At 42.2% G+C, this 12,705-nt stretch overlaps 1 pseudogene; it reads right to left on the reverse strand.

Annotated features, from left to right (window-relative positions):
- Window positions 1–4,797: 4,797 nt before the first annotated feature.
- LOC111177614 (RAD52 motif-containing protein 1-like) overlaps window positions 4,798–12,705 on the reverse strand; it is a 32,647-nt pseudogene continuing 24,739 nt past the window's right edge.

Below are 12,705 nucleotides of genomic sequence, written 5' to 3' on the forward strand. Positions count from 1 at the left end.
GCACCATCAACATCCTGTTGCACACAGTTTGGAATTTGTCCAGAGGATGAAGCAGAGGATGAGAAACAATGAGAGACAAGTCCTAGGTGTTCAGACAGGCACACGTCACTCTAATTTCCAATCAGGAAGACGTATTGACCAAAGGTTAAGATTACCCACGGAAACAGAATAGGGCTTGAGGAAATCCCGCTGTTTTGTGGCCAGTTCCCAAAAACACAAGTTGAAAAATGGAACTCAGGGGCACTAAAATTCACGAAACTGAAGAGCTGAAAATATCTACTGTCGAAAAATGTCTTGAAGTAAGTCACCGAAAAGGACTTGTAAGCAAGGGAGAATGGCAGGAAAGGGATTTGAAGAGGTAGACAGGACTCGCCATTAAAGCACAAGAAAAGGGGCTGAACATTGCCAATTATGCCGTTGGCCAAAAAAGGAGTATGCGTTTTTTCTGAATATATTCAAGAAAAGGGCATACGCCCTTTTTAGCCAACCAAACAGGTGGGCACTGGAAATCAATACTACAAAAGGTATCACTTCGCATCGGTCAGAAGAGCCATCCTCATAAAGTGTAAACACCAGAAATGCAGGACAGGGCGAGGAGAAAAGGGAGCCCTGTGAGGCTTATAGTGGAAATGTATATTGCCAACGGTCACTCTGGAGAAGTGTATTGTGTTTACTAAAGCATCTAAAAAATGAGCTACAGAGCATAGGGCACTTGCACTCATGGGCGTATATCTTGGGAAAAACAAAAATCGACAGGAAACAGGCACCTCAACGTTTACCGCCTCTCTGTTTAAAAGATCTTCGACTTCGATATAACCTAAATGTCCCTGGAAGAAAAAAATGGATAAAAGAGATGTGGTACTTATGTAGAGTGGAATATTACTCAGCCCGCAAATCAATGAAATAAAGCCACTTGCAACAACTCCAAAGGAGTTACGTACGATCATTCTAAGTGACATAAGTCAAAAAGAAAAAGACACATATCATATCACTTAAAGATGGAATCAAAAATGGCTACACATGAAATAAATTACAGAAGATAAACACAGTCAAATATGTAGAAAACACACATAAGGCTGCTAAAGGGGAAAGGTAGGGAGGGGTGAGGCATTATCCAGGAGGTTGAAATTAGCAAATATATCCTTCCAAATACCAAATTGATAATCGAAAAGGCCTACACGGTACCTCAAATAACTGCACTCAGCACACTCAAGTCACCGGAAAAGAATATATACGACTGGTAAGAATCTGAAGAAGAATTTATTGCTGTCTCTCTACAGGTGAATCAAGTGCATGTACAGGAGCGAGAAACAGACCATTGAAAATCAGTTATAACCAATATAATAATAAATAAAAAAAAAAAGACAGTGAGACAGAAAAATTCTTACACCTTTTGCTCAGGGGCTGTTAATCAACACGGATTGAACACATATAGACCCACAAGAGGATGAGACATAAGGCTGGAAACTGTTCGCGCTAACAGAATTAGTGACGTTGGGTGAGGAAATGCAGACCCTTTAAAGTAATACTGCCTGGTACCCATTCCATGGGTCAGAATTCTGCAGGTTCAAGGGAACTGCCTATAGGTAAAACAGGCATGGGAAATGCACAGGACTGTACACCGTGTGAACGGGAAATGTGTCTAAAACTCACCTCATTTCTCATCTCCTGGTGCTCAGTTTCGCCATTCCAGCCACTTTACTAAAAATCTGCCCCCTTGGAGAATCAGAGCCTTTAACCTCCTGTTTTGCACAGTTTGCAATTTGTGCAGAGGATGAACAGAAAGAAGGGGAACCAATGAGACACTAGCTGTGGGTGTTTCGACAGGCACATGTCAGTCTAATTTCCCATAGTGAAGAAGAATTAACCAAAGGCTCAGCCTGCCGGCCTGGAAACAGAATAGGGACTGAAGTAATCTTGCGGTTTTGCGGCCAGCTCACAAAAAAGCGAGTTGAAAATTGGAGCTCAGGGGCAGTGCAATTCACAAAGCTGCAGAGTTATAAACGACCCCTAACGTCCAAAAATATATTGAGGTAAGGCAACAAACAGGCTCTGAATGCAAGGCAGAATTGCAGGAAACAGATTTCAAGAGGTTACATTGGTCTAGCTTTTAAAACACATGAAAAGCGTCAGAACTTCGACAACAATGCAGTTGCCCAAAAACGGCGTATGCGTTTATTTTCCTGAATATATTCAGGAAAGAACGCATACGCCCTTTTTGGCCAATCAAGGAAGCGGGCAATGGAAATCCGCACAACAAAGAAGTCTCTCTCGAAAAAAGTGTGAAAGCCAGAGAGGCAGGACAGGCCATGCAGAACAGGGAGCCTTGTTACCCTGATTGGCCGGGTTTTAATTGCCAACAGCCACTCTGGAGAAGTGTATGGTGTTTCCTGAAACATGTGAAAAGCAGAGCTACAGAGCATAGGGCACTTCCACTCATGGGCGTATATCCTGGGAAATATAAAAATCAACAAGACACAGCCACCCCAAAGCTTAGGGCTCCTCTGTTTACAAAATCCTCGACTTCGGTACAACTTAAACATCCCAGGAAAGAGAAAAATGGATAAAGAAGTTGTGGTACTTATGTACAACGGAATGTCACTCAGCCAGGAAATCAATGTCATAAGGCCAGCAGCAGCATAATGAGTGGATTTAGGTACAATGATTCTAAGTGAAAGAAGTCACACAGAAAAAGAAACTTATCGTAAGATATCACTTACAGACGGCATGTAAACATGGCTACACGAGCTGAATTACAAAAACAGAGCACAGTCACACATTTAGAAGACGCACTTATGCCTGCTTAAGGGGAAAGGTGAGGAGGGGTGATGCATAAAACCAGAGTTTGAAATTAGCACAGATACCGTTCCATAAACCAAATATGTAATAGAGAAGACCTACTCTTTGCTCAGTGAACTGGACTCAACACCCCCTACGCACCGCAGAGGAACATATGTGACAAGTAAGAATCTTAAAACCTATGTATTGACACGTCTCCGTAAGGGAATCAAGTGTGTGTAGAGCGACAGAAGCACTGCAGTGAAATTCAGCTGAAGCCCATTATAAAAATAAATTTCAAAAAAACACAAAAACACACAAAGAGAGCGAAAGAGAGAGAAATTCTTACAAAATTCGTCCAGGGGCTGTGATGCACCCTGGATTGACCTTATCTACCCCCACAGCTGGATGAGACATAAGGCTGGACACTTGGGGCTGAGAGGATTGGTGAGGTCGGGTGAGCAAATGCAGACCCTTTAAAGCAGTACTGCGCGCTACCCATTCCACGGGTCCCAACTCTCCAGGTTTAAGGGAATCTTCCTACAGCTAAAACACGCATGGGAAACCCAGAGGATGGTACACCGTGTGATCGGGAAAGGTTTCTAAAACGTACCTCACTTTTCCTCTCCTGGTGCTCGGGTTCGCCATTCCAGCTGCTTTACAAACAATTTCCTCATTTGGAGAGTCAGCGCCTTTAACCTCCTGTTTTGCACAGTCTGCAATTAGTGTGGAGGATAAACCGGATGAGGGGGAACCAATGAGAGAACAGCTGTAGGTGTTTGGACGGGCACATGCACCTCTAATTTCCCATCAGGAGGAAGAATTGACCAAAGCCTCAGCCTGCAGCCCCGGAACCAGAATAGGCCCTAAAGCAATCCTGCGGTTTTGCGGCCAACTCACAAAAATGCCAGTTGAGAAATGGAACTCAGGGGACTGCAGTTCAGAAACCTGCAGAGTTATAAAGGAGAACTATCGTCGAAAAATATATTGAGGTAAGGCATAGAAGAGGATTTGAAACCAAGGGAGAATTGCAGGAAACAGGTTTCAAGAGATAGATTGGAGTCTCCCTTAAAGCACAGGAGAAGCGGCATAACTTCAAAAGATTGAAAGATTGAAAAAGATTCAACCTCCTCAGGGCTTTGTGGATGCTGGGCAGGGGGCTCCTGCTGGGGTAAAGTTTTAGCCTCCTCATTAAGCTCTGGATGACGAGGTTGGGCCTCCTGCTGGGATGGAGAAGTTTCAGCTTCCTCTGGGGGCTCCATAGTTTTATCTGGGTTCCCAAAAAAATCCCTAGGTATGCTCTCCTCAGGTTAAATGGCATCCATAATGGGATCTAAATAATCACCCTGCAACTGTTGTTCTAGACCCTGAGTGTTTTTTTTTTGAAATTGGCCTGTAGTTCCAACAACAACTTTGGCAAGCCGTTGATGCTGAACTAGATCTTTCTTCAGGTTTAGGGGTGAAACCATAAACTTCATTGGTTTTGAGCTCTTACTACCTAGAGGTGGAACAAGTATTTCAAACGACTGATGATCTTCAGCCTGATCTAGACCTATGTCTTCAGTCTTACTTTTGTGTCCACAAGGCAGAAACAAGGGCTAATTCTGATCCCAGTCTAGAACTGGAACTGCCTCTGGGAGCTTTTGCACTGGAACTGCCTCTGGGAACTTTTGATATTGGGTTTGCTTGTTATTCAGATCCTGATGTGGAACAGCAAACTGATCTGGCCCTGCAGGCATCTCTCCAACCGAATCCGTGTCCGGGTATGGAACCTCAGTCTCAGTCAACTCCTGATGAGGTGGGGCCAACATCTGGACTGGAGACAAGGACATCAAGTAATTAAAGCCCCCGGCTTCTGCCAGGGATGTAAGGGCATGGGGCAATTTGGGAGGGGTTCTGAGACATGTGAATACAAAGCCTCGGTCAGACGTGCGGGGTTGGGGGTCACCTGCACGGGGCCCATGGCCCACTCCGGAGGCTGAACTGCCTGGACTAGAAACCACAGTCCTTGCCATGTGAGGGAGAGCCGTGGGGCACAGCCACGACACAGAGAAGCAGCCGCAACATAACATGCGGCGGCTCCCAGGCGCAGCGACCCAGGCCAGTGAGGAGCCGGAGCCACATCCTCCTTCAGAGCCAAACCGAACTGCTATGCCAGCACCGGGACGCGAGGGCTCACGTTAGCAACCGCAGGCCCCGGCCCCGCCTAACGTCCCACCCGTTATTTATGACATCTTTAGTTGCACCACAGTTATTAGGCTCTGCGGAGATCCAATCCGTGCCACCAGAATGGGCCTTTTTCCCAGAGTCCCCAGGGCGCAAGCCATCCTTCCCCTTGCAAAGGCAACAATTACCTCCTGCCGGGCCCTCTTCCCAACCCTGCCCTGCCCTCCCTGGCTCCAAACAATGAGGCGGGATTTGGCCTGCAGACCCGAGTGGCCCCAAACTCCAGCAGCCCAGGGGTGGAGTGGGGAGGGAAGGATGCAGAGCTTCCCGAGGAAACCAAAGGACCTGGCATTCTGGCAAATTCAAAAGTGCTAGTCCAGTTCTGGCAATCTGAACTCTTCCTCCACAAAGCTGAAGTCTGAGAGACATTCTACCTCCCTTTTGCCACACGGCTGACATGAAAAGTAGCTGACCTGCAAAATGAGCACCAGTTAGGATGGCAGGAAGGGAACACACCTTACAATTATGCGAAAATGTTGCCATTTCCTCCAAACTCTCAGTATTCACGTCTCATTATTCATACACCACTCTGTTAATAGGGGTCACCACTGAATCAGGGAAGACTCCAGAACTTCTGAAGGAGGAGTTTGGGCAGGTGAGCAATTCATTCTGGGAAAGAGTCTAAAACCAAGTGAATGGCCCTTTACATTAGCATGGGAAGACTTCCTCCATCCCAACTACCCTGTGTGCACATATGGAGAAGACACTTAGAATGTTAAAGTCAGCATGTTAAGTAATGTTCTTGAAATACTATATCTAGCACCCAGTTTGTTTTCTTCACAGTCCTTTTTATAATCTATTTAATTTTAGTCCTTTTTAATTGTCTGCTACACCTTTAACACCTAAACTCCAAGAGAGAAGGAGCTTCATCCTATTTCCAGTGCCTAGCACATAATGGTTTCTAAATGGAACTGATTCCAAGATTGGCCTCATTTAGGAGTGGATCTGCTGTTATAATCAGGTTTCTAAAATCTTTAGTATCAATACGGAATCCTTTCCCCTCACATTTCACAGGAAGATAGACTTCTTAAAGCCCAAACATGGATACGTTTGAAGTGTCCTTGACTGATTAAAATTGAACTGAAATAATTATTTTGTACAGGAAAAACTTTCAAAATTTTTTCATTTTTCAGAACATAACCGCCTTTTCTTTCTCTACTTTCTTCCCTTCAAAACAAACTTTGCAACATTGGGGTGAGTTAAATAATCAGAAATCTAGCCCCAAATTAAGCTCTCAATGGCATGAAACACATTTTTTGCTCCTTTTAAATAAAAATCCTATATGCAGTAGATTAATTTTTTCTTTTAGAAATTACGTTGACAACTTAATCCCTAATTCGAGGTATCCATATAACTGGTTTACAGAAAGGTTCTTTGGCAAAAAGATTTAACACAAGATATATAAGAGATCTGGGTAATACAACTTACTTGAAAAGCATGAATAGTTTTTAAACAGTGTAGCATAATCACACTTAAGACCATAGTTACTATGTTCCCAAATCCCTGCAATTCTAATTGAGGGGAGTTCTAAAGGGCCTGTGTCTCTCCTGTGTCTGCAACCACAGACGTACACTGATGGCCCTCAATCCTGCCCTCCAAACCTCAAATAACGGGCCAGAGACAAGGCTCGGGACTTGGAAAAGTCCTAGAAATTCCCTGCCTCAAAAGCACTTTCAGAGTTTCACCTTTTCCTAAGGAAGACAGAACTGAGTAGATATGCTGAAGTCTTCCAAATCCTGCTGGTTGTTTTGAATTATGGCTACACTGGCTGTGTACCCCTTGAGCTTTTATCTCCACATACTTGAATTAAATCCTGTAGTTCCTCTTCGGTTCTAGCATCTGTGACATCTTCACAGGGTCTATATGCCACAGCTGTTTTACCACTTTCTGTAATAAAGTTAACAAGGATCAATTCAGAAGTTTTCTTGTTCTAAAACTTCCTGTATACAACGGTAGCACCGAATAATTAGACATTCTTTTGATGTCTAAAAGCAGAATATAAGAGCATTTTCCTAGAAGTTCCCTCATCTGACACGTCAGTTTTTATTATAATTACTTGTGAAAACATATATAAGAAGTATCAACTTTGGTTCAAAAACTTTATGAACTTAGAAATAAGAACTAAGGAATAAGGACATAGAAATTAAAAGCTGTGGAAACAAAAATGTTCAATCACAATACAATTAAATAGGAAGGCATCAGGTGGGGGTCAAAGTGAGTTCAAACCTGGGAGAGATACCACTGGACTATAATAGATACTTCCTATAAGAAGCAAGGCAAGTGCCTACTCCTTGCGACAAAAATTCTACCAGATACAATGAACATAGCTTTAGACACAGAGACACAGAGAGAGAGCATTTGAACACTCTACTAGCAGAAACTGGCCCATGTACATTCTGGACAATACAGCTTTCCTCAAGGCAAGTTAGGGCCACCAGGCTTTTTGGTCTAAGGAGTTTTGGGTACATATAAGGAGTGCCTTGGCATATTAGGCACAAACAACCCAATCATTTAGTTTGGTTCTTAAAGGTTGTTACCCAGAGTTGACAGCTGATGGAGATTCTGCCTGATGACCAGGGAAATCACACTTCACTGGGAGGATTGCCCAGGCTGGAAAGCCAAGACCAACCCAGGGTCAACTCTTACAAGCAAATAAGGTCTCTGACAACGTAGCTATGATTCCTCAGTCTCTAAGCCTGCAGGGCTGTGAAGCAGGGGAGCAGTTCTCTTCCGGGAATCTACTAATCATAAAGTTTCGTTTGGGCACAGCCTGTGCCATTCTCACCGCTGCATAACTCGATAGGGAACAAAATCAATCCTATTCAATCGCATGACCACTTTCAAGGTTTACAAAAACGTAGCCGATTATTATATAAGAATCATATTCACCCAATACATCAGAAATGAAAACTGAAATTAAACTGATTCCAAAAACATAATCTAATAAACTCTTCAACAAGAAAACAACAGTAGTAATAATAGTCAATATATTTTGTCTGCTTACTATGTTTCAGGCATAGCTCTAAGCTTTTTACATTCATCATCTCATTTACCCTTACAATATCCCCCATTTGGTGGTAAGCTGAATTACTAACCCTATACGCAGATAAAGAAATTGCAGCTTAGAGATATTAAATGCCTTCAAATGTCTCTGGCTAGAAAAACCTAAAATTGCAACAACAACAGCAAGAAAATCTAAGAGACAATGGTAGGACTCAAACACAGGTGTCCAAGGCTTATAATCACTACCCTATTCTGTATGAGAAGCAAGCAATTGAGGAAGAACTGGATCAAACACTTTCTGTACGAACTGAGGCAAGTGATTCTACATCTAAACACTGGGGACAATAATATGTGCTGTCGTTCTTCTCATAAATGCCACAAAGAACAAATGTAAGACTCCTGCTGTGAAAGCATCTGGTGAATGAAAGAATATGTAATGTTTTGGATAACCATTATTTTCATCCAATTAACTTTTCAAATAAGTTTATTTGCTCACTGAAACTGAAGCACTTCAACGACAATCAAAAAGGTCTTGCCTAAAACCACAATCAGCAATTTCTGGAATGCATCTGTCATAACTTTCTGAATAGCAAGCTTCTGGGTTATCTTCCTTTTCATATGTAATGATAATGACCCTAAATCCACCAAAACAGATGAATTTTAAATGCCTATATGAATAACTGATTTCTAGGTTATATGTTTAAAACTAAAAATGCATCTGTGATTCTTAGATCATTATCTTAATGATTAAGGGCAGGCACAACACTGGGGTACGGGTGAATGTCTCCGTTGCAGGTATACCCTGGCATGGCACATTTTTACTGCTCAGATCTATTCTGGAAGTTCCTAAAATACTACACGGGAAATGCAAACCAAGAACGTGGCACAAATCTCATATTACTCACAGATTTCAAATAGACAAGCTGAGGCTACACTGCTACAGACCCTGCTCTCCCGTGCGTAAAGGGCTGGACTCATACAGTGAGATAGATTTGGTTGTAGTGCAGATGATCTGGACTCTCCTCAACCATCACCCACTCAGGTGGATGGTGGAGCCTCCTCCACTCCATTCGTTAACAGCCCTGCCTCTGACTTAAAACCCTAAGACCAAGTGCCATGGATTCTAGGAAAAACCTCAGTATCAATCGGAATCCCCTTTCTAGGGATCTACATTTATTTCTCCGCTCAGGCCATTCTATAGGAGGCAAAGGACTGAACATTTACACATGAGTTTATTTCAATCTTCAGACAATGATTTTTTGGGGATAACTGAAGGCCAGAAGATGTGTATTTCAAGGATTATTTTAGCACAAAACAAATTATTAACCAAAAAAATAATAATAATAACTAATTTTCCCTCCTCCTAAGCTTCTTGGCAGGCAGTGAGTTCTAAAATTCTAAAGTTTAAGGTGCTGTCAGGTATTGCCTAAGATAAAAACCTATATTATCGGGCAGAACAATTCTGCCCAGGGCTTTACTTGCTTAGAAAAGGTGATGATGTATCTGAAAAGTTGAGTTTCAGAAAGAAAGGAAAAAAGAGAAATCCCACTGCCTCACCTCCCCACACACACACACATACTGGAAAACAGACCTTCCTCCAACTTATCCAAAGGTTCCTCAGCCATGCCAATTCAGGGACTCCTGCACTTGTAGGAGGGCAACACCACCTCTAAAGCACAGAAGAACTTCAGGCTTTGCTTCTGAAGTGGTGTCACAATATCTGTATTTTCCCTTTCTTCAAGGTTAGAAAGATCCTGAAGCTGTTAGGATTTTGAACTAAAGGCTAGACTTCAACATATTCTGTTGTTAGAAATAAAAACTAAACTCCAGCAATCCCAGGTAACAGTTTAGGTATGCTATCCCTTCAAAATCAACTGAGACTTGCAAATGAATGACTACATATGGACAAGTATTTTTTATGATATACCATACAAATACTGGAGAAAATTATGGACACCACCATCCAAGTCATTGAGTTTATCACTAATTCTAAGTCGCAGGCCAATGCTCAGATACTTCCATGTGGAAGCCTCCCACATCTCACCATAGCCCTGTTCTATTCTTCTCTCTAAAGTCTAGGAATTCAATGTTGAAAGGAGTCTGGCTAGTCAAAGTAAGTCTACAGATTTTACCTTGATGATCCTTTTTGACCACCCATGGAAATCAAAGTAGTAATTTGCCAATTCTTGGCATCTGGAGCTGTTTAGGGCAAGCGTATTATGTTGAACCGCCTTATGTCTGGTGCCGAGACGAACCTAAAGACATAAAAGACCTAAAAATACCACCACCCTACATACAGACTTATTTTGGATATACCTGAGATTTATCAATATCAATTTTATAGAGTGGTTGTGAAGATTAAGTAGGACATTTTAAGCAATGAGTTCACAGTGAGCCCTAAATAAATGTTATTTATTATTTTTAAGTCAGTACTTTTCTGCATCATTTCCAGGGCCCCTGATTAACCAGAAAGTTCCCTGACATCCGGTCGAAAGTGATGATGAAAGCATCCAAGGAAGCCCAGCAAAAGCCTATTATGGGGCTGGGGGTAAGCAAAGGAATGGACTGTTTTACTCGTCTCATCCTGTAGCTCCTGCTTTAGAATATGACGTGAAGAGGAGACAAGACGGACCTGCCACTGAATTAGGACCTTAATCTGTAGCACCGCCTCCCCAATTTACTAACCCCTGTTAGAAGAGGGAATATGTATACCTTTATAAATGTAAATGAAGCAACGAAAAGAATTAGAGGTTCATCTGCATTAACAAGCTTCTTTGAGAGTGCAAATATTTCCAGTCTTATACTCTCTATATAACTTACATATTACTGTGGATTTTTTACATCACTATTTCTTTCTTAAAGGTCCATTTCCATTTTGAACAGGGTGTAGTATATAAATTTAGTCATTAAAAATTCAAATAATACAAATAAAGTCAAAGCATTGTTAATTCTTTATTGATTTGTTTCTGCATCGTCCTCAGTCACTCGTTTATGAGCTCCTTAAGTGCTTGAAGGAACCATATATTATTCTTTCCTTGTTACCAGAAAGAAGAATACATATTGGCATATAATAGAGGGGTGATGGTCTGTTGACTGAGTGAAGGAATGAGTACATAAGAAAATGAAATTACTTTCTCCAACTGAAGCTGCCTGCAGGGAAGGAGAAATGAAGACTAATTTTTAAATGTTGAGTGTCACATGGGAGGCTATGTCCTGTGAGGTGAGTCAAAATGGAGCCGTCCTGGACAATTAGGAGTCTTCAGAAGGGCTCTGAGCCACTGGGTAGTAGAGACAGTTGACATCTGGGATAACCTTGCCATAGTTCTTGCTGGCAAACCTTTCCCTTCGTGCTACTGAGACAAACTCAGATACATTAGGCCTTTCCTTCATTTCATTTTAAGATGTTATTCTCTTTTCTGTATTTATAAAAAACACAGGGGAAAAAGATAGGAAGATACCTGCCAATGAATAAGAGAACACATAATTGGAACTTCCGTGCTGGTGCAGTGGTTAAGATTCCGTTATCCCAATGCAGGGGGCCCAGGTTCAATCCCCGGTCAGGGAACTAGGTCTCACATGCATGCTGCAACTAAGAGTTCACACGTCACATTTAAGAAGCCTGCAAGCCTCAAATAAAGGAGCCTGCCTGCTGCAAATGGGGAGCCCACATGCCACAACTGGGGAGCCCTTGAGCCACAACTAAGGAGCCCGCCTGCTGCAACTGAGACCCGGTGCAACCAAATAAATAAATAAATAAATAAAATTGAAAAAGAACCCATAAGTAAAGTAGGGAAAAATTTCGGGCTTGTGGGTAGTAAACTAAGGCTCTGCATTAAATAAAGAAATCTAATACGAATGCCCTTTCCTCTCAACTCTATTGTGACTTGGAGAACATTTTCTTCATTACGCTATCAGTGACGGGCTTTATGCTGTGAAAATCTCACAACCTATGCTTATGGAATGGTCTTAATGTCCAATATAAGAAAAGAACTCATTACTCACAACTGATACCAAGTAACTGTTTCATAATCTTTCCAGGACCATCTGTAATATCTTAGTGGTACGTGAAATGGTAGCAGGGTCCGCAAATTAAAGAATGTCTGACACAAAATCATTTCAATCCCAGGGACTACAGCCAGGATTGAAGAGGGTGTTAAACAGGGTACAGAAGTGGGAGGTAGTGTACCTGGAGTCCCATCTGAGGAGAGTTCTCAGATTCAATAAAGGTGAAATCAATAAGTAAAGAAATATGGGTGAGAAGAGGCAGCGAGGTCAGTGGGAAGTAGCTAGAGCAAGAAGCCAATCAGAGAAGACACACAATTATAAAGGGAAAGGTCTGGGAAATCTAAGCCTCACTCACTTATTCAGAGGAATTGAAAAGGTCCTTAACATAATGAAATGTTAATTCTGGGGAGGTAAAATTGGATGGCATGTTGATATGGAATAAGGTTTCTACAATGCATTAAAGATTATTTAACCATTTTCTGGAATCTGAAGGGAGTTCTGAATAGGCAGTTTGAGAGTGATGAGGATGATGAAGCCTCCTTTATCTTACATCTGACAAAAGTTTGTCAAGCTCGGGACTTTGCTGTTGGCACACTGGTTAAGAGTCTGGGTGCCAATGCAGGGGATGAGGGTTCAATCTTTGTCCGTGAAGATCCCACATGCCGCAGAGCAACTAATCCCGTGTGCCACAAC

Source organism: Delphinapterus leucas, chromosome 2 (genome assembly GCF_059928025.1).
Source record: "Delphinapterus leucas isolate spDelLeu-1000000601 "Yukka" chromosome 2, BTC_Dleu_Yukka2, whole genome shotgun sequence".
NCBI lineage: Eukaryota > Metazoa > Chordata > Mammalia > Artiodactyla > Monodontidae > Delphinapterus > Delphinapterus leucas.